Source organism: Schistocerca americana, chromosome 2 (genome assembly GCF_021461395.2).
Source record: "Schistocerca americana isolate TAMUIC-IGC-003095 chromosome 2, iqSchAmer2.1, whole genome shotgun sequence".
Classification (NCBI taxonomy): Eukaryota; Metazoa; Arthropoda; class Insecta; order Orthoptera; family Acrididae; genus Schistocerca; species Schistocerca americana.
In genome coordinates, this window is record NC_060120.1 from 212,450,724 (window position 1) to 212,477,315 (window position 26,592).

At 44.5% G+C, this 26,592-nt stretch overlaps 1 protein-coding gene across 1 annotated transcript in view; it reads right to left on the bottom strand.

The window, feature by feature from the left end:
• LOC124593901 overlaps positions 1 to 26,592 on the bottom strand; it is a 174,534-nt gene that overhangs the window by 51,259 nt on the left and 96,683 nt on the right. The gene's annotated exons all lie outside the window — the stretch shown is intronic.

Consider the following 26,592-nt stretch of genomic DNA (forward strand, 5'->3'; position numbering starts at 1 on the left):
ACGGGGTGCTTCCTAGTGGTGATGACATCGTTTCCGAGCCACCACAGGGTGCCTCGCCTGATGGGCCAGTGGCCGATTCTCCGGCAAGGTCCCGACAGTCACAGAGGGCGGGCCTATTAGTTATAGGGAGCTCCAACGTTAGGCGGGTTATGGAGCCCCTCAGGAAAATAGCGGGTAGGTCGGGGAAGAATGCCAGTGTGCACTCGGTGTGCTTGCCGGGGGGTCTCGTCCGTAATGTGGAGGAGGTCCTTCCGGCAGCTATTGAACGCACTGGGTGTGACCGGCTGCAGATAGTAGCACATGTCGGAACGAATGACGCCTGCCGCTTGGGTTCTGAGGCCATCCTTGGTTCCTTCCGGCGGCTGGCTGTTTTGGTGAAGACAACCAGCATCGCACGCGGAGTGCAAGCTGAGCTTAATATCTGCAGCATAGTGCCCAGAGTCGATCGCGGTCCTCTGGTTTGGAGCCGTGTGGAGGGTCTAAACCAGAGGCTCAGACGACTCTGCGACTATAATGGTTGCAAATTCATCGACCTCCGTTATTGGGTGGAGAACTGTAGGGCCCCCCTAGACAGGTCAGGCGTGCACTACACACCGGAAGCAGCTACTAGGGTAGCAGAGTACGTGTGGCGTGCACACGGGGGTTTTTTAGGTTAGAGGGACCCCCCCTTGGGCGAAACGATAAAATACCTGACGGATTACCAGAGAGGACATTATCATCGTTGATAAAGAATGTCCGTCCTCAGAGACCAAAAACAGGAAAAGTTAACGTAATATTGGTAAACTGCAGGAGTATCCAGGGCAAGGTTCCTGAATTAGTATCTCTTATTGAAGGAAATAGTGCGCATATAGTATTAGGAACGGAAAGTTGGTTAAAACCGGAAGTGAACAGTAACGAAATCCTAGACACAGAATGGAATATATACCGCAAGGATAGGATAAACGCCAATGGTGGAGGAGTATTTATAGCAGTAAAGAATTCAATAATATCCAGTGAAGTTATTAGCGAATGCGAATGTGAAATAATCTGGGTTAAGTTAAGTATCAAAGGTGGGTCAAATATGATAGTCGGATGCTTCTATAGACCACCTGCATCAGCAACCGTAGTAGTTGAGCGCCTCAGAGAGAACCTGCAGAACGTCGTGAAGAAGTTTCGTGATCATACTATTGTAATAGGGGGAGACTTCAATCTACCAGGTATAGAATGGGATAGTCACACAATCAGAACTGGAGCCAGGGACAGAGACTCTTGTGACATTATCCTGACTGCCTTGTCCGAGAATTACTTCGAGCAGATAGTTAGAGAACCAACTCGTGAAGCTAACGTTTTAGACCTCATAGCAACAAATAGACCGGAACTTTTCGACTCCGTGAATGTAGAAGAGGGTATCAGTGATCATAAGTCAGTGGTTGCATCAATGACTACAAGTGTAATAAGAAATGCCAAGAAAGGAAGGAAAATATATTTGCTTAACAAGAGTGATAGGGCACAAATCGCAGAATATCTGAGTGGCCACCATCAAACGTTCATTTCTGAGGAAGAGGATGTGGAACAAAAATGGAAAAAATTCAGAAACATCGTCCAGTACGCCTTAGATAAGTTCGTACCGACTAAGGTCCAAAGCGAGGGGAAAGATCCACCGTGGTATAACAATCATGTACGAAAGGTACTACGGAAACAAAGAAAGCTTCATCATAGGTTTAAGAGTAGTCGAATCATAGCTGATAAGGAAAAGCTGAACGAAGCGAAAAAGAGCGTAAAGAGAGCAATGAGAGAAGCATTCAACGAATTCGAACATAAAACATTGGCAAACAATCTAAACAAGAACCCTAAAAAGTTTTGGTCATATGTAAAATCGGTAAGCGGATCTAAATCCCCTATTCAGTCACTCGTTGACCACGATGGAACCGAAACAGAGGATGACCGAAGAAAGGCAGAAATACTGAATTCAGTGTTCCGAAACTGTTTCACTGCGGAAAATCGTAACACGGTCCCTGACTTCAGCCGTCGCACGGACGCCAAAATGGAAAATATTGAAATAAACGATATCGGAATTGAAAAACAACTGCTATCACTTAGTAGCGGAAAAGCATCCGGACCAGACGAGATACCCTTAAGATTCTACAGTGATTATGCTAAAGAACTTGCCCCCTTTCTATCAGCAATTTATCGTAGATCGCTGGAAGAACGTAAAGTACCTAGCGACTGGAAGAAAGCGCAGGTCGTTCCCATTTTCAAGAAGGGTCATAAATCAGATGCGAATAATTATAGGCCTATTTCGCTTACGTCAATCTGTTGTAGAATAATGGAACATGTTTTGTGTTCTCGTATTATGACGTTCTTAGATAATACAAATCTCCTTCATCATAACCAACATGGATTCCGCAAACAGAGATCATGTGAAACTCAGCTCGCCCTATTTGCCCAAGAAATTCACAGTGCCGTAGACACTGGCGAGCAGATTGATGCCGTATTCCTGGACTTCAGGAAGGCATTTGATACGGTTCCGCACTTACGTTTAGTGAAAAAAATACGAGCTTACGGAATATCGGACCAGGTTTGTGATTGGATTCAGGATTTCCTAGAAGAAAGAACACAACATGTCATTCTTAACGGTTCAAAATCTGCAGATGTAGAGGTAATTTCGGGAGTACCGCAGGGAAGCGTGATAGGACCTTTATTGTTTACAATATACATAAATGACTTAGTTGACAACATCGGTAGCTCCGTGAGGCTATTTGCAGATGACACGGTTGTCTACAAGAAAGTAGCAACATCAGAAGACTCGTACGTACTCCAGGAGGACCTGCAGAGGATTAATGCATGGTGCGACAGCTGGCAGCTTTCCCTAAACGTAGATAAATGTAATATAATGCGCATACATAGGGGCAGAAATCCATTCCAGTACGATTATGCCATAGGTGGTAAATCATTGGAAGCGGTAACGACCGTAAAATACTTAGGAGTTACCATCCGGAGCGATCTGAAGTGGAATGATCACATAAAACAAATAGTGGGAAAAGCAGGCGCCAGGTTGAGATTCATAGGAAGAATTCTAAGAAAATGTGACTCATCGACGAAAGAAGTAGCTTACAAAACGCTTGTTCGTCCGATTCTTGAGTATTGCTCATCAGTATGGGACCCTTACCAGGTTGGATTAATAGAAGAGATAGACATGATCCAGCGAAAAGCAGCGCGATTCGTCATGGGGACATTTAGTCAGCGCGAGAGCGTTACGGAGATGCTGAACAAGCTCCAGTGGCGGACACTTCAAGAAAGGCGTTACGCAATACGGAGAGGTTTATTATCGAAATTACGAGAGAGCACATTCCGGGAAGAGATGGGCAACATATTACTACCGCCCACATATATCTCGCGTAATGATCACAACGAAAAGATCCGAGAAATTAGAGCAAATACGGAGACTTACAAGCAGTCGTTCTTTCCACGCACAATTCGTGAATGGAACAGGGAAGGGGGGATCAGATAGTGGTACAATAAGTACCCTCCGCCACACACCGTAAGGTGGCTCGCGGAGTATAGATGTAGATGTAGATGTAGATGTAGAGAATGGAATAATAGAGAATTATTCGCTCAAAGAACTCTCCGCCAGGCACTTAAGTGTGATTTGCAGAGTATCCATGTAGATGCAGACAGTTTAAATCTGAGTCGGATAGGGCTCGAATTCGGATTTCTCGCTTATCGAGAGCAGTCGCCTTACCATTAGGCTATCCGAACACGACTCACGGCCGCACTGAAACTTCCCTATGTCGTCAAACATGTGTCTACAACCTGTACTCGTACATCCATTATGTATATTCACGAACAGGGGGGACGCTTCACTTCAAAGTCACTTGCACGGTGTCGGCGGATAAATACGATATTCTAGTGCCTGTGTTATTCTGAATTACAGTTCAGTGTCCTTCGGGCATGCATGCATGCGTTACATCGTAACTGGGAATAAAAAAGGAACTGCAGTATCGTATCGGAATAGCGTACGGTTGCCATCAATCGACCGGTTCCATGGACGGATGATCGCTACATTTTTGTCTGGTATTTAAGTTCACATGCTCTTAAAGTTTAGCAGATAGAACCCCAGAAAACTTTTAAAGGCTTCGAAAGTCATTTTGTAATTAACCTATGTTTTATGATTAAAGTATATTTAAACTATTATTTCGCAATTTTCAAATACTGAAAGGTTTTTAATACGTAAAATAGAAGCAAGAGAATATGCAGCGAGCATTTGACGCTGGGCGCAATGGTGATCCCAGTTTGACTGCTACTGCAAAGCACTCTTGTGTTCCCAATCAAACTCTCCAATGTCATATGGATGGAAAAGATTAGTTTACTGTGGAGGATAGAAAAGTAATCGGCAGCGTTATGACAGAATCCGAAGTTGCCGAAAGAAACAATATACTGCACACATACAACCGGGAGAAAAAGATGGCTGGCAAGAAGTGGTACTACAATTTTATGAAGAGACATAAAGAACTCTCGAGATAACCAAAAGCCATTGCTCGTGCCACTGGTTTCAACAGAGAGAGAGCTGCAGATATTGTTTTGACATTCACGCAAAAGTAGTCGAGAACGTGTTCGAAGAATCTGCAGTTTTTGACGCCGATAAACCTGTGGTCTTCACCATACAGAAAAAGACAAGAAAAGTAATTGAAGCATTTTTTGGAGGAAATCATTTTTGCGCCAGTGACTGTAATAAGTTTTTATTACACTATCGCAATTTCGGCCTTAGACTTAAAGCCATAATATCAGCACTTGATAATGGCCTAAGGCCGAAATTGCAATAGTGTAATAAAAACTTATAACAGTCACTGGCGCAAAAACGATGTCCTCCAAAAAATGTGTTGTGACTGTTAATCCCAGCCACGACAAGTTTATTTAGTAATTGAAGTAGTTGCTAAGAAGGGGAAAAAAGAAACTGGACAGCGTGTACAGCGTGGTGTTACAACAACCGCAGTTCGCCGCATGAGTGCCGCTGGACAATGCTTACCGCCCATGCAGTAATTCCAGCTTGCTCTTGGCAAAGATTAGCACCTCCTGGGACAGTCTTCTCTTTCAAGTCAGATAGCGAATACGTAAACAAAGAATTATATGCGAAATATCTGGAAAATTTTATTGCTAATGTAAAACCTTCGAAGAAGGGCTTCTTCTCCTCGATGATTGTGCAACCCATACAAAAAATCCGGAAGCTCTGCATGTAAACACATCAAAAAAAGTTTTTCATGACCTCGGTTCCGAGAGTTCCGGAACCTGTACAGAAAACTGGAATAGAGATCAACATAAACATCATTTCCGGTCATGAAAATCACACATTGCATGTTGTACCACCATACAGCGAGACCTTGAGAGGTGGTGGTCCAGATTGCTGTACACACCGGCACATCTAATACCCGGTAGCACGTCCTCTTGCATTGACGCATGTCTGTATTCGTCTAGCATACTACCCACAAGTTCATCAAGGCACTGCTGGTCCAGATTGTCCCACTCCTCAACGGCGATTCGGCGTAGATCTCTCAGAGAGATTGGAGGGTCACGTCGTCCATAAACAGCCCTTTTCAATCTATCCCAGGCATGTTCGATAGGGTTCATGTCTGGAGAACATGCCGGTCACCCTGATCGAGAGATGTCGTTATCCTGAAGGGAGTCATTCACAAGATGTAAATGATCGGGGTGCGAATTGTCGTCCATGAAGACGACTGCCTCGCCAATATGCTGCCGATATGGTTGCACTATCGGTCGGAGGATGGCATTCACGTATCGTACAGCCTTTACGGCGCCTTGCTGCACTCGCTGGACAGTGTGTCTAAGGCGTTCAGCCTGAACGGGTTGCCTCCAAATACGTCTCCGACGCTTGTCTGGTTGACGGCATATGCGACGCTCATCGCTGAAGAGAACGTGATGCCAGTCCTGAGCAGTCCATTCGGTATGTTGTTGGGCCATCTGTCCCGCGCTGCATGATGTCGTGCTTGCAAAGATGGACCTTGCCCTGGACGTCGGGAGTGAAGTTGCGCATTATGCAACCTATTGCGCACAGTTTGAGTCTTAACACGACGTCCTGTGGCAGCACGAAAAGCATTATTCAACATGGTGGCGTTGCTGTCAGGATTCCTCCGAGCCATAATCCGTAGCTAGCGGTCAACCACTGCTGTAGTAGCCCTCGGGCGGCCTGAGCGAGGCATGTCATCGACAGTTCCTGTCTCTATCTCCTCCATATCCGAACAACATCACTTTGGTTCACTCCGACACGCCTGGACACTTCCCTTGTTGAGAGCCTTTCCTGGCACAAAGTAGCAATGCGGACGCGATCGAACCGCGGTATTGACCGTCTAGGCATGGTTGGACTACAGTCAACAAGAGCCGAGTACCTCCTTCCTGATGGAATGACTGGAACTCATCGGCTGTCAGACCCCCTCCGTCTAATAGGCGCTGCTCATGCATGGTTGTTTACATCTTTGGGCAGTTTTGGTGACATCTCTGAACAGTCAAAGGGACTGCGTCTGTGACACAATATCCATAGTCAACGTCTATCTTCAGGAGTTTTGGGAACTGGGCTGATGCAAAACTTTTTTTTATGTGTGTTGCTCGGCAGAATGGAGTCATATCGGTTTCTCTTCCCGTGTCTTAGACTTCAGTTAATAGGTTTCCTTGTTCTGGAGTGTGGTCGGTAGATGGAGATGTCTTTAAGGATCATTACTTTTCTACCTGTAAAGCAGGCCCTCCGATCCATCCAGTAAAGTTATCAGTATTGAGAGCAAAAACACCACCACCACCACCAACAGAGATGGTAACGGCTTAGGTTCCACATCTTGCTTAGAAACCTCAGCAAGACCACCAACAACCGCAAAGGACACTGGAAAAAATGCTGCTGGACTCAGTGGTTTGGCTGTTTCTTTAGCAGATATTTCTCCTATTCCCAAAGCTGCCACGTCACTGAAGGCCAGGTCAAGAAAAGGCACACAAATAGTTGTAATACTGACAAGTTCTCCATACAGGGTTCAATTAGGAAGAAGCGATAAACCTCCCGCTAACCTGTAAAGAAAGCTACCTATAGTGAGTCAAACGAAACAAGTGAAAATCACCAACACCAATGATTGGTTTTGTGAACTTCGTCGAAATTAACCAGCGGAAGACGTGAGTCAGCGCATGGCATGTAGCAAGTGGGTGCGTGGGAAACATTTGAAGCACTGGATTTCCTTCAGTTTGAGACAAAAGTTAATTGTTCCACTGATGGCAACCTTACTCCATGTGTACCCCATCTGCTTGCCTGTAGTGTCACCCATGTGAACAGCGCAAACGTTTTTTAAATGTTTGCGAATCGAGTAACTGACGCTGACTTGAATAACAGCCTGGTATTCACCTAGTCGTATGTAGGAAACCGCCTAAAAACCACATCTAGGCTCGCCAGCACATGACTCCTTAATCCGGCGGACGTATTCGATGCGGGCCCGGAGCGCCTCCCCGAATCCCCGATGCGGCGTGCTAGCACGCGCGGCTATTTGGGCTGGTTCTCCACTTACTCTGAAACTAGCTGAAATCTTCAGGGACAATTTCAAACAAGTTTTCTTACATTAAGAGGCATCGGTGCAATACCTCATATCGGTTCCATTATCTGAATAAAACCGAACTGCAGACCATCAGTCAGCTCCAGTAATGGCTATAGCGTGCCCTGATTGATAATCTTTTACGAAAAAAATACATCGCTTCTGAATGGTGGCCAACAGGAACCAATTAGTACCACATACCATTTGTCGCCAAAATTTCAGACAATTCCGCAAAAAAGTTAAAGTCTTGCATTAAACAATAACAAAATATCATAATTTTTATTCAACAGGAAGGACAGATTACAACATTTGGTACACAATGGTGTGAACAATATCCTGTAAGACATTGTCCAATAGAATGTTTTTTCGATTTGGTACTTCCTCACTAATCATTCGACCCGTCCACTAATCTTTCTCATTTTTCTATTGCATCACAGTTCAGAAGCTTCTATTCTCCTCTGTCGCCCTCGTTTCACTTCTATACAAGGCTACACTCCACTCAAATACCTTCAGAAAAGGTTTGTTAACATTTAAATTTATTTTTGATGGAAATTTTTCTTTCTCATAAACCATTTCCTTGTTGTTACTTCGATGTCTCATTTCTTAATCTAATTCTGTCAGCATCATCTGATTTAATTCGTCTACATTCCATTACCCTCATTTTACTGTTGTTGATATTCATCCCGTAACATATTTTCAAAACATTATCCATTACATTCAACTGATCTTCCAGGGCTTTCGCTGTCTCTGACGGAAATACAGTGTCATCGGTGTACCTCAAAGCTTTTATTTCTTCTCTCTCTCTTTAATCCCAGTTCCAAATTTCTCCTTGGTTTTCTTCATTGTTTGTTCAACAAATAGATTAAATAACGTCGAGATGGGATGCAACCGTGTCTCACATCCTAACCAGCCACGGTTTCCCTTTAACATCATTCGATTATTATAACTACAGCCTGGTTTCTGTACAAGTTGTAGATAACTTTTTGCTACTACCTTCAGAATTTAAAGGAGTCATCATTGTCAAAAGCTTTCTCTAAATCTACAAATTCCATAAATGTAGATTTGCCTTTCTATAACATATCTTCAAGATACGGTGGAGAGTCAATATTGCCTCGTGTGTTCTAATATTTTTCCAGGAGCCAAACTAAAATTTCCCGAGGTCAGATTCTATAAATTTTTCCATTCTTCTGTAAATAAGGTAATTTGTGTCAGTATTTTGCAACCGTGACCTGCCAAACTGATGGTTCGGTAGTATTCACACGTGTCAGCGCCTGCCTTCTTTGGAATTGGGATTATTACATTCTTCTTGAAGTCTGAGGGTTTTTCGCCTGCCTCACATATTTTGCACACAAGGTGGAATAGCTTTGGAATGGCTGGCCGTCCCAAAGGAGCTCAGTAACTCTACGGGAATTTCGTCTACTCCAGGGGCCTTGTTTCGAATAATTTCATTCAATACTATGTGAAATTATTGTTGCAGTATCCTATCCCCCCATCTCCATCTCTCTTCTCTTCTTTTTGTGTAATATTGTTTCTAGGTTGCCATTCTTATAGATCTTCTCTATATTTCTACCACCTTTCAGCCTTCCCTATTGTGTTTACTATGGGCCTGACTTTTGAGCTCTTAATATTCATACTAGTGCTTCTCTTTTCTCGAAAAGGCTCTTGAACTTCCCTGTAAGCGGCATCCATCTTTCCCCTAGCCATGCATGCTTCTTTAGCCTTACATTTCTCGTCCAGCCACCCCTGATTTGCTATTTTGCAGTTGCTGTCAATTTCATGTTTTAGAAGTCTTTGCTCCGTTTTGCCTGCATCATTTGTTGCCTTTTTTTGTTTTATGTTTTTGTCAATCAGATTCTGTATCTCCTGTGTTATCCAATCTTTCTACTAAGATTTGTCCTTTTGCCTGTTTGACCCAGTGGTACCTTCACTATTTCATCTGATCATAACAAAATAAGAGAAATCAGAGCTCGAGCGGAAAGATTTAGGTGTTCCTTTTACCCACGTGCAATTCGAGAGTGGAATGGTAGAGAAGTAGTATGAAAATGGTTCGATGAACCCTCCGCCAGGCACTTGAATTGCAGAGTAACAATGTAGATGTAGATGTAGATGAAAGCTAACCAGTCGTCTTCTATTTTATTTCTTTCCCATGTTTCGATCAATCGTTGCCTAATGCTGCCGTCTAAGCTCTCAGCAACCTCTCATCGTTTCAGTTAATCCAGGTTCGATCTCCTTAATTTTCTACCTTTTTTCTGTTTCTTAAGTTTTAACTCACAATTCATAAAGAATAAATTATAGTCAGAGTCAACAGCTGCACTTGGAAATATCCTGCAGCTAAAAATCTGTTAGCATCATTTAATCTATCTGAAACCTTATTGTGCGCCCTGGTGCCTTCCACGTATACAGCCTTCTACTCACACAGCAATTTAAGTTAAATTTTAAAGAGAAGCCTTTTATTTTGTCCACCACTTTGTTATTTTGAATCAGACGTGGATTTATCACTTCAGATCAGAAGCGAAATAGCCGCCAAAGCAGCAAGTGGAAGCAGGTGGCCTTGGACCAAAAAAGGCGCAATCGATTTCAACTGCTGGGAAGTCTACGGCCGGAGTTTTCTCCTTTTCTAAAGGAGTTATCCGTATTGATTACCTTGCTACGGTTAAATCAAGACCTGAAGATCATCACGCAGCTACTTTGGACTGAATGGACTGAAAATAAGTGATGAGGAGCTTGGTTTATAAATGAATAAAAGAAATCACCTGTCATCAGGCAAATACGGCATTGGAGAAAACTGAGGGAATTCAAGTTTGAACTGTTAGACATACTCCTCGTTTACCGGATTTCGGCCTCTCTGATTCACCTATTTTCAAATCTAAAGAAACTGGAACTGGAGATCGTTGTGAGTTCAATGAATTTATGACAGCCGTGGATGCCGTAGACAGGTATTTTGCAGACATTTCGTAGCAGGAGTAGAGCCACGTTCGACAAAGTGCATTAATTGATTTTTGCTTGTAGTGGATCACAGCCTTGATAAAGTCAAAGAAAATCGTGATCAGTTTCACAGTGCCTCCTTCAGTGGAAACAGATACTTAATTCAACACTGCTGGACAGTTACATATAATTAAGGTCCTCACCGAACCAGTCGTAATCTGCAGTTGCATTGGTGAGCATCAACTCAGATATTTCAACACTGTGCGCTGCAGAGGATCTATGGGGCAGCTAAGGGTAATAAGAGCGAAATGGGAGCGTAGAAGAAACGCCGAGTTGAGTCGCCTATTGCAAGGAGACGACATTGTAAGGTTAATAAAAAAGTAGGGGTATGGCCTGGCTTGAACGTGTTCTTAGAGCGGATGCTGAAAGAATGCCATAAATGGTTTATGAATGGAAGCCAGTTGGAAGAAGAAAGAGAAGGAGACTACGGAAGTGGAAAAAGATGGGCAAAGAATCGCTGTGCAGAGGACAGAGTGGAAGGCGAGGCCCATACAGGGTTGTGACGCCGTGAGAAGAATAAGAAGATTTGCAAGATTTGTCTAGAAATGATAAGGAACAAGTTATGTTAGAGACTGAGTATACATAATCTTCTGCCACAAATGCTACCATTTTTAAGCGAAAGTTCGTTGTTCCGAAGAACTAATTTCAGGCTACATTTAAAAGTTGTTTCGTTATATGTAGGACATTTTATATTATTAAGAAATTAGACAATGGTTAAAGTCTTTTGTGGCTACATATGGAATTATTGAGCCACTGACAGCTTTAGTATTGTGTAATAGAGGTCATTCTTAACACGAACTGAATTTACCACAGGTGCTTGTTAAAATGTGAAAACAATATTGAACTGGAAACGTTTTTCCTAACTTCCTGCAACATATTATCTACCTGGCCTGAACCGGCTTTCATCTGCTTAGGTCATCGTGGGGTACCGTGATAAAATGAAGCTCTATGTGGTGTGCGTACTGTAAGACCTTCGGTACACACACCATCAGATTATTTGACTACTCTAACGAAGTAGGCGAGTGTCAGCAATATGTGTCGTTGTCTTATCGTGGCATGTTTGTCTTCTGCCGTTAGGTCAGACGATAGAAATGCCACTTGCACGCTTAGAGTAGCAGATTGATGGTGACCACCTTTAAACAGAACTTGATTAATTTTCACACACATTTATTAAAATAATAACTAGCATAAAATTACGTAACTTGATTCTGGATGCTATTTACAATTGACAATCTGAAGTTCCTTTGGTTTTGGTACGTTAAACTTATTCTCACATCTCTGATACTTGACGAAGTGTCTATACACTTCTCTTCATGGCTATGCACAGAAGTATGATAATCTTATTAGGCGCAGACTGAAACTTGACTACAGACTAATGCAGACTGGTACAGACTAATGCAGACAAATGCAGACTGATGCAGACTGACTAATCGGAGGTCTGCACGCTCGTTATAATACCTCGAGCGTTCAGGTATCACTGCGCGAGTGTGATCCGCGAGGAGAAAAGGTTCTACGTTAGCAGCAATCTCATTGGCTGCGTGATATATTAATGCGCGGATCGGCGGAAGCAGAATTTGGTCCGTCTCTAAGACAGCGCCATCTCGTAGTGCGGAGACGGACCAGCGCTTCGCCTGCGCTGTTGTGTGTAGCGGGGCGCGCTCTAGTGGGAAAGTTGTGTACGCGCTGACTACGCGGAACTATGTACACAACACTCTACGTAGACAGATGCTATTTAGTGCTTTTACAGAAGATGCAAAATATAAAAAAAATGTCGACGTATGGAGAGTTTACAATGGAAAGTAGTACATGTTTATATCACGCCGAAATAGTTACTTTCAACTAAAAATGAAGAATAAAGTTTTTTATGTGTATATCGTTACTTTTAACAACAGGTGAAAAATAAAGTGCAATTGACAATTTATCTAACATGTGTGTAACTGAACTTACTTTAATAGAAGGGGAAAAGGCGAACTGGATTTGGCAGTTTAAAACCAAGCTGAAATTGTGTCTCATTAGTTTATTGATTTTATGTATTTCTACTTTTCTTAACAATATGTAAAACTCCACAATCTACATCTTACGGTTGGGTCTCTGTTTAGCGAAGTTCCCGAAAGGTTGAATCTGTCTTTCCTAACTCCCAGCTTCTCCCATTTTCCGATAACGTAATCGCCTCAGCTCTGCCTGACTGACCAAAGTAGGTTCAAACTGATGTAGGTTGCAGTAATTATGCAGAAATGAAGAGGCTTGCAGAGAATAGTGTAACGTGGATAGCTGCATCAAACCAGTCTTCGGACTGCAGACCACAACAACAAAAGCATTACTGGGAAATTCAGTTCCGTTTTTGCTTTTTGCCAGTATCCAATAGTTGGTAAAAAAAAAAGTGAGTAACGAACAAATGTGCTCTGCGTATACTGTCCTCCAGATGTCCTACAGCGCACCGCTCACTTTCCACACACACACACACACACACACACACACACACACACACACATAGACACAAACACACAGGCAGTAAGCAAACAAAGACTTGAACCAAGTCGGGCATCCGAGACGGAGTTGAGCACTTAATCGGCTTGAGCCAATCGCGTCGTGTGAGATCCACTTAAACGGGGCTATTTATTACAACGTACCGTGCAAGTGGAACGTGTGTTTCATACATTGTGTGGGACAGTAACAGAGCCGCTTCCCTCGTAAAGAAGCGAGTCACGAATGGCCTGTATACGGTACGTTCCGTACGATGCAGCAACGGAGAATACATTTCACACGGGGCTCCGGCATAATCCTGAGTAGTGACAGCGTAATCCCACGTTGTGCACCGTGCCGTGGTATGCAAGACGTGTCCGCTTGTGTGAGCCAGGCGATGATCCGCAGCTCAGCACTTTAGTATGAGCTCCCCTGGTCTGGACAAGTCTATTAATCGTACGGCATTCCGCGCAGGTCGAGGCTACAAAACCGTCTCTGCCCGCTCCTCTTTGAACTGACTCCAGACAGCGTATACTCTCTCGCACTGCACAAAAAACGCCTACTTTTTCCCGGTAATTTACACTGGGAACGCCTTGTCTCCTGTGTTGACAGTTCATTCGTAAGATTCCTTCAGAGCTGGAGATTTAAGCCAAACTTTACCGTACTATGTTCTGCTGCAGATGAGAATCATTCCACAAATTTACAGAATATGTTGCAGTTGCGTCAGGACTGTGGCTATGAAAAATAAAAGTCGTGGATTACGTTCACAAAATCACCGTATATGTTCAAAATAGTCTTTTTTTTTTTTTTTTTAATCAATACACAGCTAAAATCATTTAAAAGCGTTTGGAAACAGACACTTTAGTTTTTTTAATTGCATTTAGCACTGCAGTACAATTTTTTTTTGCCTGTCCTCAGCTTCATCGTAATTATGTCCTTTCACTGCGAACTTCAATTCAAGGAACAACCAAAAGTCGGCTGTGGCCAAATCCGGCGAATAAGACAGGTGGTTTAATGACTATGATGCATTTGCTGGCCAAAACCTCTCACGCAGTCTTCGCTTTGTGGACTGGGACATTGTCGTGGAGGAGTGTCCATGAAGCTGCCTCTCGGTATCTGGCTCAAATTCTGTGAATTCGCACGCAGAAATGATGGAGGACACAAAAGACTTGTTGCCTCACTGCTCCACCGTCAGTCTTCGACAAGTATTACTCGCACACACAAAGTTGACACTCGGCGCAGTGGCTGATGGGAGCGTCTGTAAATGGGTAACGCCTTTACGGTCGCTCCCATCAGCCACCGCGCCGAGTGTCAACTTTGTTTGCGCATGTAATATTAGACACATGCTGTTACATTCGAGGTCAGGACGACTGCTGCGCTGACCGGCCGGGGTGGCTGAGCGGTTCTAGACGCTACAGTCTGGAACCGCGCGACCGCTACTGTCGCAGGTTCGAATCCTGCCTCTGGCATGTGTGTGTGTGAAGTCCTTAGTTAGGTTTAAGTAGTTCTAAGTTCTAGGGGACTGATGACCTCAGAAGTTAAGTCCCATTGTGCTCAGAGCCGTTTGAACCATTTTTGAACGACTGCTGCAGTGAAACTAGCAAAATGGTTCAAATGGCTCTGAGCACTATGGGACTCAACTGCTGTGGTCATAAGTCCCCTAGAACTTAGAACTACTTAAACCTAACTAACCTAAGGACATCACACACATCCATGCCCGAGGCAGGATTCGAACCTGCGACCGTAGCGGTCGTGCGGTTCCAGACTGTAGCGCCTTTAACCGCTCGGCCACTCCGGCCGGCTGAAACTAGCACTCTCACCTTCTACACTGCTGTTGTTGAAACTTCAGGGATCGTAATGCCACGGTTTTTCCACGAGATAACGTTGGAGTTTGAAATTTCACACAAGCCGTCCTAACGGAACTGAGACATTGTGTATGAACTACAGATACTCCCGGATTTACACGAGAAGCACTATATACGGCTGGACAACCTATCTGGCGAAGCGGTAATAGATTACAATGCCTGACAGAAAAATTGAAGCCCCCGAAAGACCTGGTTGGACGTCGATGTAATTTCGTACACTTGCATATCATCGGCGGGTATTTAAACGATTAGAGTTGCAAAATTCCCTGTGACAGGTAGAATGGACACTGGAGTCCATTAATGTTGATCGTTTTAATGTTGTTGTCACTTCTGAATGAGTAAATGAAGGGCGTGGTTTCAGATGTTGAATGATCACTGTGAAGGACAGAAGATGCCGCGTACCCGTGTGAGACAGAGTTATCAGCACGTGACACAGTTTGAAACGGGCCTCATCTTGGGTATCCACTGGCCTGGATAGTCGAATCGCGCAATATACAGATTCGTGGGAGCATTCAGATGTGACAGTGCTTCGTTGTTGGACTGTGTGGGAACGTGACGACATGCGTACTGGTCGTCAAGGCTTCAGATGACCGCTTCTGATCGCCACCATGGAGCATCGCCGATTATGCACGAAGCACATCGTAACCCCTTCACATATGCACCTGCTATCAGGGATCAAGTAATGGACTTCGTACTACACGACGAGGAGAACACGACACGTGCCAAAACATACGGCTTCTCCGTAGACATCGACCGCTTCTGAGAAAACGACTATCAAAGTTTTCGCTGTATTTTAGATGCTCTTTAGCGGCGGTAAACTCCGCGCACCTGTTGGCACAGTAGCTAGGGTCGCGGCTGCTCATTTTTTGGGTCCAGTGTTCCAAATCCGATTATTGTTTTTTATTTATTTTATTTCTCCATTTATCTACCTATGTCTGTAGTAGGTTTCGTATCAAGTTAGGGGATACAAGTCTGTTATGCCCATTGTAAAATTACAACCGGGTTTCTCAATAAGTGCTGTGCATGTGTGTATCTCATTTACGGAGTTTACGATCTCTTTAAATTCTCATATTCTTATATTTTATTCTGATAGCAATTCTTAATTCTTTATATTATATTCTTATGTTTATTCTCCAGGAAGATTAGGTGCGTTCCCTTGGGTAATACCGACTATAAAAATATTCTAAACATAGAAATTCCGCACACCATCAGCACTGCGTGAAAGCAAGTTTGTCACATTTCTTCGTGTTAATGTCACTCACAAAAGAAACGTCGTTAACATTGCTGAAAATTTCGCGCGTTGTCAATAATTTCGCGGCAAACCATGCATAACGGATCATTTTCCAAAAACTGGAGCTTGCAATTGATTATGAATCAAGATACACTACAGGAATTTTATCGAAAATAATTTCAAATAGTTTTTCCGTTCATTTAATATTATTGTTTTTAATTCATTCACCAGATATGCAAGTAGTAGACGAATAAGGACAACTTTTCATGAGGGTATTTTCGTTCCGTCCTACAAGAAAATGCGTGCTTTTTCACCAAATTGAGGTAAAGCATCACCAGTGGTCTGTAATTAAAGATTTTTACAATTTGATTTGCTTTTAAGATAGCAAAGCAGTTCGTTAATAATTTGATGATTTTTACTTATGGTGATTTCTGCTTGGTTTCTCGCCTACATCAGGAAAAGCAATGTGCTAGCAAGTCTTTGGTGTCTGTCTACATTGGACACTGATACTTTTACTCTAATTTTTCATTGTTTGTTAGAGTTCGAGTATCAGTGTCTAGTGAAGAAAGACACCAAATACATGCTAGCGGATTGCATTTTCTGATGTAGGCGAGAAACCAAGCAGAAATCACCGTAAGTAAAAACCAATTCCATGAACGAACAAAATGTTAACGAACTGTTTTACGATCTTAAAAACAAATCAAATTATAAATATCTTTAATTACAGACCAATGATGATTCATTACCTCAATGAAGCGAAACGCGTCTCTCAAAAAAGAAAGTAAAAAAGCATTTCTTGTAGTTGTAGCGACGGAAAGAAGGTACCACTCAGGAATTGTAAAGCAACTACGGACAATACGGCCATACAGCTGAAGAATTTAAGGACAACTTTATTTCGTGGAGTAATTTTCTACGGACATGGGTAGATAACAAAAGAAATCGAAAATAAAAATAATAACCAGGTTTCGAAACGGGGCACAAAAGTGTCAACCCGCAACGCTAGTCACTGTGGCACCACTCCCGTTGAAGTACACTAGTGTCCAAATTTAAAACAACAAACGGAAATTGTGCAAGATTGCGTTTATTTTTCCACAAAAGAGTATAAACAGGTGATGGTAAAGAAGAAACAATGTAAAGAATATCGAAGTAAACAACTGCAACATGCATAGCGGTAGACAAAAATGTTCCCCGTTTTTTTTCCAACTTAACGGATTTGCACACACATTCCGACAACTGGTTAATGTGCTCAGTGTAGTGTGTGACCACATCTGGCGCAGTGCGGAGCTGACAACGACAGAGCATGCTGTGAATGATGTCATCAATCTCATGTTGAGGCAATAACGCCCATTCTTCCTGCAGAGCTGCTGGCGAGTCTTGGAGAGTGGTTGGTGGATGCTGACGTGATGAAACCCGCCTCCCTAGTGCATTCCAGACATGCTCTTTGCGACTTAAAGCGGGAGAGCGAACAGCTCACAGCACCTCGCAACAACCGCACATGGGGTCCCAAGATCTCGCCACCATACCTGACATCAGTTAAACCTTACCGATTCACCCATACAATTTCATGAAGATGTGTTCTAGTGATCAAACAATCCCCGGCCACACCACCAGGGATTCTCCTCGACATCAGTCTCTTAATTTTTGGGTCTCTAAACCATGTTCCACGTTCCCTCCAGATACGAATCCGACGAGAATACTCACCGGACAAAATCGGAACTCATCTGTTAAAAGAACTTTGGTTCACTATTCGACCATCCATATGGCATGTTAACGACTCAACTCTAGACGTTCCCTTCTGTGAAGACGCGTCAGAGGTACAAATACAACAGATCTCCGACGATAAAGGCTACTCTGCCAAAGCCTTCTGTACACAGTTTGCCTCGATACACCAAGTCCAGTGGATGCTGCGCGATCGGATGGCTGTTGCCGTGCAGTACTAAACTGGAACCGTCGAGCCCTTACAGCCAAATAACGGTCCTCTGTTTCTAATGTCACATGTGGTCGGCCCGGCCCTGGTTTTCATGATACAGTTTCGGTCTATATAAATTGTCTCCACATCCGAGAAACAACAAAATGATTCACTTTTAGCCATCAAGCCACATGAGTTTGCGCGAATGTCCTGCTTCCATTCTTCTTATGGTCCTCCACTGCAGAGAGTCTGGTAGGTTTCTTCTCTGTGCCACACCGCACCGTCTGTGACTGTGCACACAGCGACTATGCATGTGGGACTACCCGGAAAAAACCACCCCATTTGATAGGTGCTCTGAAGTCATCGTGGACGTGGTTGTCCGTTGAACGGAATGCCATCTTCCATGCAGAACACGATCGACATCTGCTGACAGTTTGTATGATTAAATCGTGAATTAGACGAAGGATAGGGAAATAGCGGTTTGTTGCTTTAATTTTGGACACCAGTCTATTTACTCCTTCAAAGACACATGAAGTACCTTGAAAACTTTGGCCGTTGCTGCGCTAGTATTAGTCCTAGTCGAAGGAAAGGGAAATTTTGTCAAAATTCAATGAAGGCGCGGTTGGGTGATGAAATCTGGGGCCACTGGCAGAGTGTGGTAATAGTCAATAGCCAGTCTATAGCGGGCCAGGCAAGGTAAACATGGCACTCGCGGGTGCGAAGCTGCAACGGCAGTATTGCACGCACAATAAGTTTTCAGTGGAGAAACAACGAGGCAGAAAACTGCAGCATTGCTTGAAGTTATTGTGATGCATGAGGTGGGGCACTAGGCGATTTGTAAGTAGCTGAGATGTGGGAATTTATCCCTGCCATAGTTTCTGTCTCTCTCTGACACTACGTCAGAAGCAAGGGAAAAACTGATACAAATAGAATGAAATGTTCACTCTAGAGCGGAGTGTGCGCTGATATGAAACTTCCTGGCAGATTAAAACTGTGTGCCGGACCGAGACTCGAACTCGGGACCTTTGCCTTTCGCGGGCAAGTGCTCTACCAACTGAGCTACCCAAGCACGACACGGACAATTTTAGCTTGGATTAGAGTGTGCCAGGTCAGTCGAGCGTCGGGACGGACCTGTGTTGGTCTTCACTCATAGGGGCCAGTCTGGCAGCAATATTATAAATATTCTACGTAAGCTTGTATTCTTTTTTCTATGTGCTTGTTCGGCCTATATTCCACCTCTGGGGACACAACACCGTGGTAGGACAGAACAGCAGCCTGGAACTTGGAGATTGCATGGTCCGCCTAAAAGAGGGCAGTGACAGCAGTCTGCAGTGGGTTCAGGAGAGGCTCGGTTCCACTCGAGTCTACAGGCCACATTCGCTTCCCACCTCGCATACTGGGGTCCGGGTGAGGCGTACGCTGTGGGAGGCGCATCACAATTGCAACTGCACCAGAGACGGTGGCGGGTGTTGCCCTCCGGCAAGCACCACTAGCGGCAAGTTGTAGCACAGCATCCAGGAGGGCACGGGCTCGAGTCCGGTCCTGTCCTGGGAGCAGCGGCGGCCCAAGGGCCACGGGTGACCAGTACACCCACCTTCATCCCACGAGCAGGCCAAACGGGGCAGAGGGCGGCGAGGACCAGGGACTGCAGCAGTCTCTGGAATCGCAGGCAGCAGCACGGCGCAAGTCGCAGTGCATCGGCGGGCGGCGACCAGGAGAGTGCGGCCGACTTCCAGCGGAGCGTCCTTGATGGTGGCAGCAGTGGCGTCGTCATACCAGGAGTCTGCTGAGCCAGCTGGACTCGCGGGACAGCGCGTGGGCGGCATGCCGACACTACACTTCACCCATCGAGTAATGTTACCGAATACCGCTGTATCACTCTGCACTGCCCCTTGACGCTCTTGAACTTGCTCAGCCGCCTGGCAAAATATGGTGCGGCTTCAGCTCTGCCATCTGGAGTCCCGGGTTCAACACACCAACCCCGCAACACCGTCATTTGCTGAGAGACAGTCGAGTATCTGCGGATAAGCAGAGACACACCTTTGCTTATTCTGACTCCTGTTTCACTCAACGAAATTTCTGGGGAATCGGGTTATGACGCTGTGTTCTCCTCTCGAGTGTCATACCGCACCATTAGTAGAATACTAGCAGCAGCTGGACTAGGAAGTTACTGTCCAATGGATAGGCTGACGTTAACTCACAGCACAAACGTCTGCATTCGGATTGGTGCTGTGACCGAGAATCACGGACTGTTGATGAATGGCACTGCACTGTGTACAACGATGAACGCGGTTGTGCACTACCACGCATGACCATCGTCGGCGAGTATGGCGGCGACTTGGACAGAGTCCAAGTATTTTGGAGAGGCACAGTGGTATTGCTGCTGCCATCACGGTTTGGGGAGCTATTGGGTATGACTTTAGGTCACAAGCGGTAACGATTGTGGGAACTCTGACGGCACAACAGCATGTCATGGATATCCTGCGTTCTCTTTCGTTAGCTGTCATACGATAGTATGTTGAGGCCATTGTTCAACAGGACAATGCTCACCAGTAGCTGGCACGTGTCTGTATGAAGTGTCTGTTTGATACTGAGGCACTTCCAACGTCGGAAAGGTCCCCTCATCTCTCCAAATAGAACGTGAGTGAGACCAGCTGGTACGTCAACTTGGTCCCAGTGGCAGTACGCAGGATACCAAGGACCAGCTACAACAGCTGTAAGCCAACAGGCCTCAGCAGAGGATTTATGAAGACCCCCTTCGCAACTAAATCAGTGCATGCATCCAGGGCAGAGAGGTGCAACATTACACCGATGGCTGTGGGCTCACATTGCCAATTTCTTTGGAAATTCGACTCGATACTGTAATCACTGAAACGTACCATTTCAACGCGTGAAGTTTCCTGCCGGTTCCGCCTACTCTTCTGAGTGCGTCACTTTTTATGTCATGCGGCATGTATACACAATCCTTCACCGTGAATCAATCTGCTTATTAGTGAAAACAGTATCAAAATAGTAACTCCTGAGACTAGCTTTGACACAGACAGAAAAAGGCGGAGGACGACTTGAATTTATTGATACAGGGTGATCCAAAGAGAAAGAACAGACTCCATTTGTTAATTACGGACAGACTATGAAAGATAGAAAAACATTGTGCATGTCACTGGATAGACGAAGGTTCATAGTTTTATGTTCACACGGACAGTATACCATACAAGCAACATGAGGATCATGCATTGCCCGAGAAACATCGAAACGGTAGTCCATATCATTCCACACACGAATCAACAGGTCCCTGTTTACTAAATCAACAGCTTCAACAATTCGATTTCTCTGCTCTTGAAGATCAACTGCCATAGGTGGGACAAATATTCTTATCTTTTATATACCACAGAAAAAAATTGTAAGGTGTGACGTTTGGAGACCTGGGAGGCCGAAAGCAACGAATAAGATCTTGTTGTCCAGCTGTTCCATTCCAACGTTGTGGGATGGTGTTGTCAACATAGCGCCGCACCTCTAGGTGAACGTAAGGCGGGGCGCCGTCATGGATAAAAATGAAATCATTGGAATCTTAGTGAACTTGAGGAAACAAGGACCTTTGCACCACTCCCAGTTATGATATTCCTGTCACATTTACTCCGCAAAAGAGAAAGGTCCATAAACTTTGTGAACAGAAACAGTACAAAAGACATTCAGTTTCGGTGGGTCTCATGTTCGACGAAGACGACAGGGTTTTGTGACACAAATTCTTACATCATGACGGTTTACTTCACCCGATAGATGAAACGTCGACTCGTCCGAAAAGGCGAATCGTCGGAAAAAGTGTCCTCTGCCATGTCCTGAAGAACCGAAGTGCAAAATTCGCACCCTCTGTTACTGTCACCGGGACGTAATTGCTGCATTAAACTGCAACTGTAAGACTTCATATCCAGGAGTCGTTTCAGAACACGAGACACCGTAGTTTGCAGCAGTTGAAGTTCCTGCATTGTTTTTCTGTGGGCCCCCGAAAGCTTCGTGTGAACGATTCTCTGGTACGCTTGACATTTTTATCAGACTGCCTGGCTGACCAGTGCTCTGCCTTTTGCACATGCAACCAACTTCCAAGAATTCTGTGTGCCAGCCATAAATCTGTCATTTTGCTGAATCGACGGCGGCATGCAGGTTGCACTTGAACAATGGATTGACCTCGCGCAGATTCCAACACACAGATTGATTTCTCTTGTGTTGTAGTCATCAAGTTGCTACAAACAAAAAACAGTGCAGCTATGTCAAAACTTTGAACCTTCCTCTATCCGGTGACATGTGCAATGTGTTTCTATCTTTTAGATTTTGTCTGTAATACACAATTGAATTCTGTTCTTTCTTTTTGGATCACCCGGTATATGTAGCTGTATATAATGCATGTATATTCTTATGTCCTCAGAAACTGGACATCACAGTTCCAACACCGTTAAGGTAACATACAACAAGCATAAAACTGACATGGATGTGCATTTCACCGCAGACAGGAGTAACGCCTTGTACATTTTGTATGCAAGGAAAGATATGTTTCATGTTTCAAATTCAGAAATAGCAACTGAATGTTGTTTGTTTGTGAGAACATCATATTATGCCTCGTGCCTTTTTCGTAAGAAGGAGAGAGGACTAGCAGCTCGTGAAGGAATTCAACAGCGATAGGACCGTAATCAATCGAGACTGCGCTTTATTATCGTCGATATTGCTGCTCCTATTATTCGAGATACCACGACTGCCATATGGAACTGTTGGGTTCAGGAAGGCCAAACTCAACGCCACACCGGATCCCAACGGCCCTTTGGGATTATCTGCCGTGAGGACTTACATACACTGTCTACTTCGGTATTAGAAAACTCTGAATATGATTACGGTCTCAGTATTTGTGTGAATCAAGTGTGTTGTAGAATTTCGATTTGAGACAAAGCATAAGCGCTTTATCCTTGTATTATAGCTTAACACAATTCATAGTGTATCGTGAACATTTCGTTCTGTGAATTTCCTAATGAGCTACTTTCGGCAGGTAATGACTTTATACAAATACGAAAATTTCGAAGCTCAGTGTTTCGTCAGATTATTTATGAGTTAGTACTCTGTAGCAGTTGGGATGGCTTTTCGCTGTCTTACCCGAGTGATGGTTTTTCTCAAAGTAAATGAAGCATTTTCTATATTTAAATTACACTCCTGGAAATTGAAATAAGAACGCCGTGAATTCATTGTCCCAGGAAGGGGAAACTTTATTGACACATTCCTGGGGTCAGATACATCACATGATCACACTGACAGAACCACAGGCACATAGACACAGGCAACAGAGCATGCACAATGTCGGCACTAGTACAGTGTATATCCACCTTTCGCAGCAATGCAGGCTGCTATTCTCCCATGGAGACGATCGTAGAGATGCTGGATGTAGTCCTGTGGAACGGCTTGCCATGCCATTTCCACCTGGCGCCTCAGTTGGACCAGCGTTCGTGCTGGACGTGCAGACCGCGTGAGACGACGCTTCATCCAGTCCCAAACATGCTCAATGGGGGACAGATCCGGAGATCTTGCTGGCCAGGGTAGTTGACTTACACCTTCTAGAGCACGTTGGGTGGCACGGGATACATGCGGACGTGCATTGCCCTGTTGGAACAGCAAGTTCCCTTGCCGGTCTAGGAATGGTAGAACGATGGGTTCGATGACGGTTTGGATGTACCGTGCACTATTCAGTGTCCCCTCGACGATCACCAGTGGTGTACGGCCAGTGTAGGAGATCGCTCCCCACACCATGATGCCGGGTGTTGGCCCTGTGTGCCTCGGTCGTATGCAGTCCTGATTGTGGCGCTCACCTGCACGGCGCCAAACACGCATACGACCATCATTGGCACCAAGGCAGAAGCGACTCTCATCGCTGAAGACGACACGTCTCCATTCGTCCCTCCATTCACGCCTGTCGCGACACCACTGGAGGCGGGCTGCACGATGTTGGGGCGTGAGCGGAAGACGGCCTAACGGTGTGCGGGACCGTAGCCCAGCTTCATGGAGACGGTTGCGAATGGTCCTCGCCGATACCCCAGGGGAAACAGTGTCCCTAATTTGCTGGGAAGTGGCGGTGCGGTCCCCTACGGCACTGCGTAGGATCCTACGGTCTTGGCGTGCATCCGTGCGTCGCTGCGGTCCGGTCCCAGGTCGACGGGCACGTGCACCTTCCGCCGACCACTGGCGACAACATCGATGTACTGTGGAGACCTCACGCCCCACGTGTTGAGCAATTCGGCGGTACGTCCACCCGGCCTCCCCCATGCCCACTATACGCCCTCGCTCAAAGTCCGTCAACTGCACATACGGTTCACGTCCACGCTGTCGCGGCATGCTACCAGTGTTAAAGACGGCGATGGAGCTCCGTATGCCACGGCAAACTGGCTGACACTGACGGCGGCGGTGCACAAATGCTGCGCAGCTAGCGCCATTCGACGGCCAACACCGCGGTTCCTGGTGTGTCCGCTGTGCCGTGCGTGTGATCATTGCTTGTACAGCCCTCTCGCAGTGTCCGGGGCAAGTATGGTGGGTCTGACACACCGGTGTCAATGTGTTCTTTTTTCCATTTCCAGGAGTGTATATCACAATATGTTTTTAGGGTTCCATGTGTCAAAAACAGAGTCCTTAAGGGGTTACTTCGTTGTCCTCCTGTCTGTCTGTCTGTTCGACTGTTAGGAACCATTTTTCTAAGGTTCAAATGGCTCTGAGCACTATGGGACTTAACTTCTGAGCTCATCAGTTCCCTAGAACTTAGAACTACTTAAACCTAACTAACCTAAAGACATCACAGACATCCATGCACGAGGCAGGTTTCGAACCTGCGACCGTAGCGGTCGCGCGGTTCCAGACTGTAGCGCCTAGAACCGCTCGGGCACCCTGGCCGGCCATTTTTCTAAGGAACAAGTAGACGTATCAAGTTCAAATGTACGTAACTTGTCAAAGTCTATGGTCGCTTGTCAGAGTAATAATTTTAAGCTTCTAAGTCAATTCAGTCAAAAGATACGAATATTTATGTCATATATTTTGATACTCGAAAACTTGCTGATCAAAACCTATAGCTACTTGCCGTTGACGTAGACTCACGAAATTTGGCAAGAAGCAAGGTTTCACAGTGCAAGTAAAGTAAGAAGATCTGGAAACTGTTAAACTGTAATTATATCACATAAAAAATATCTTTTGCCATTGGCACATACATTGCATTCTCCACCGTCAAAAGCATAATACACGAACGTTACTGCATGCAAACATAAAACGTAAGTTTTGGTCATGTTTTACGAAGTGAATAACAATATTTTATTAAATATTATATATAAATACTGGCAAGATATCAGTCCCGTAAATTCCAAGGATATATATATATATATATATATATATATATATATATATATATATATATATATATATACAGGGTGTTACAAAAAGGTACGGCCAAACTTTCAGGAAACATTCCTCACACACAAAGAAAGAAAATATGTTATGTGGACATGTGTCCGGAAACGCTTACTTTCCATGTTAGAGCTCATTTTATTACTTCTCTTCAAATCACGTTAATCATGGAATGGAAACACTCAGCAGCAGAACGTACCAGCATGACTTCAAACACTTTGTTACAGGAAATGTTCAAAATGTCCTCCGTTAGCGAGGATACATTCATTCACCCTCCGTCACATGGAATCCCTGATGCGCTGATGCAGCCCTGGAGAATGGCGTATTGTATCACAGACGTCCACAATACGAGCACGAAGAGTCTGTACATTTGGTACCGGGGTTGCGTAGACAAGAGCTTTCAAATGCCCCCATAAATGAAAGTGAAGAGGGTTGAGGTCAGGAGAACGTGGAGGCCATGGAATTGGTCCGCCTCTACCAATCCATCGGTCACCGAATCTGTTGTTGAGAAGCGTACGAACACTTCGACTGAAATGTGCAGGAGCTCCATCGTGCATGAACCACATGTTGTGTCGTACTGGTAAAGGCACATGTTCTAGCAGCACAGGTAGAGTATCCCGCATGAAATCATGATAACGTGCTCCATTGAGCGTAGGTGGACGAAACTAAAATGAGCTCTAACATGGAAATTAAGCGTTTCCGGACACATGTCCACATAACATCTTTTCTTTATTTGTGTGTGAGGAATGTTTCCTGAAAGTTTGGCCGTACCTTTTTGTAACACCCTATATATATATATATATATATATATATATATATATATATATATATATATATGTGTGTTCTTCTAATTTCTGAGACTGATATCTTGCCAGTATTTCTATCGAAAACAGTCAAAAATCGTTGAAATCTCGTTTCCCAGGATGGTTGAACGGTATATATGTACATAATTATGTTTGTACCGAACCCTCAGTGCGCAAGTCCTACTTAAATTTGATTTCTTTTTTAAATATTTGCATGCCGAGATCATGACTGTAGCTACAGTTCGCCAGAAACCGCTCATCCTCTATTAACTCGAAAGAATTTAAGCTAAGCATTATAAAATTATACACGAATAGACGTTGAATATAGCATCGCAACGTTTATTGTTTAATTTACCGGTTT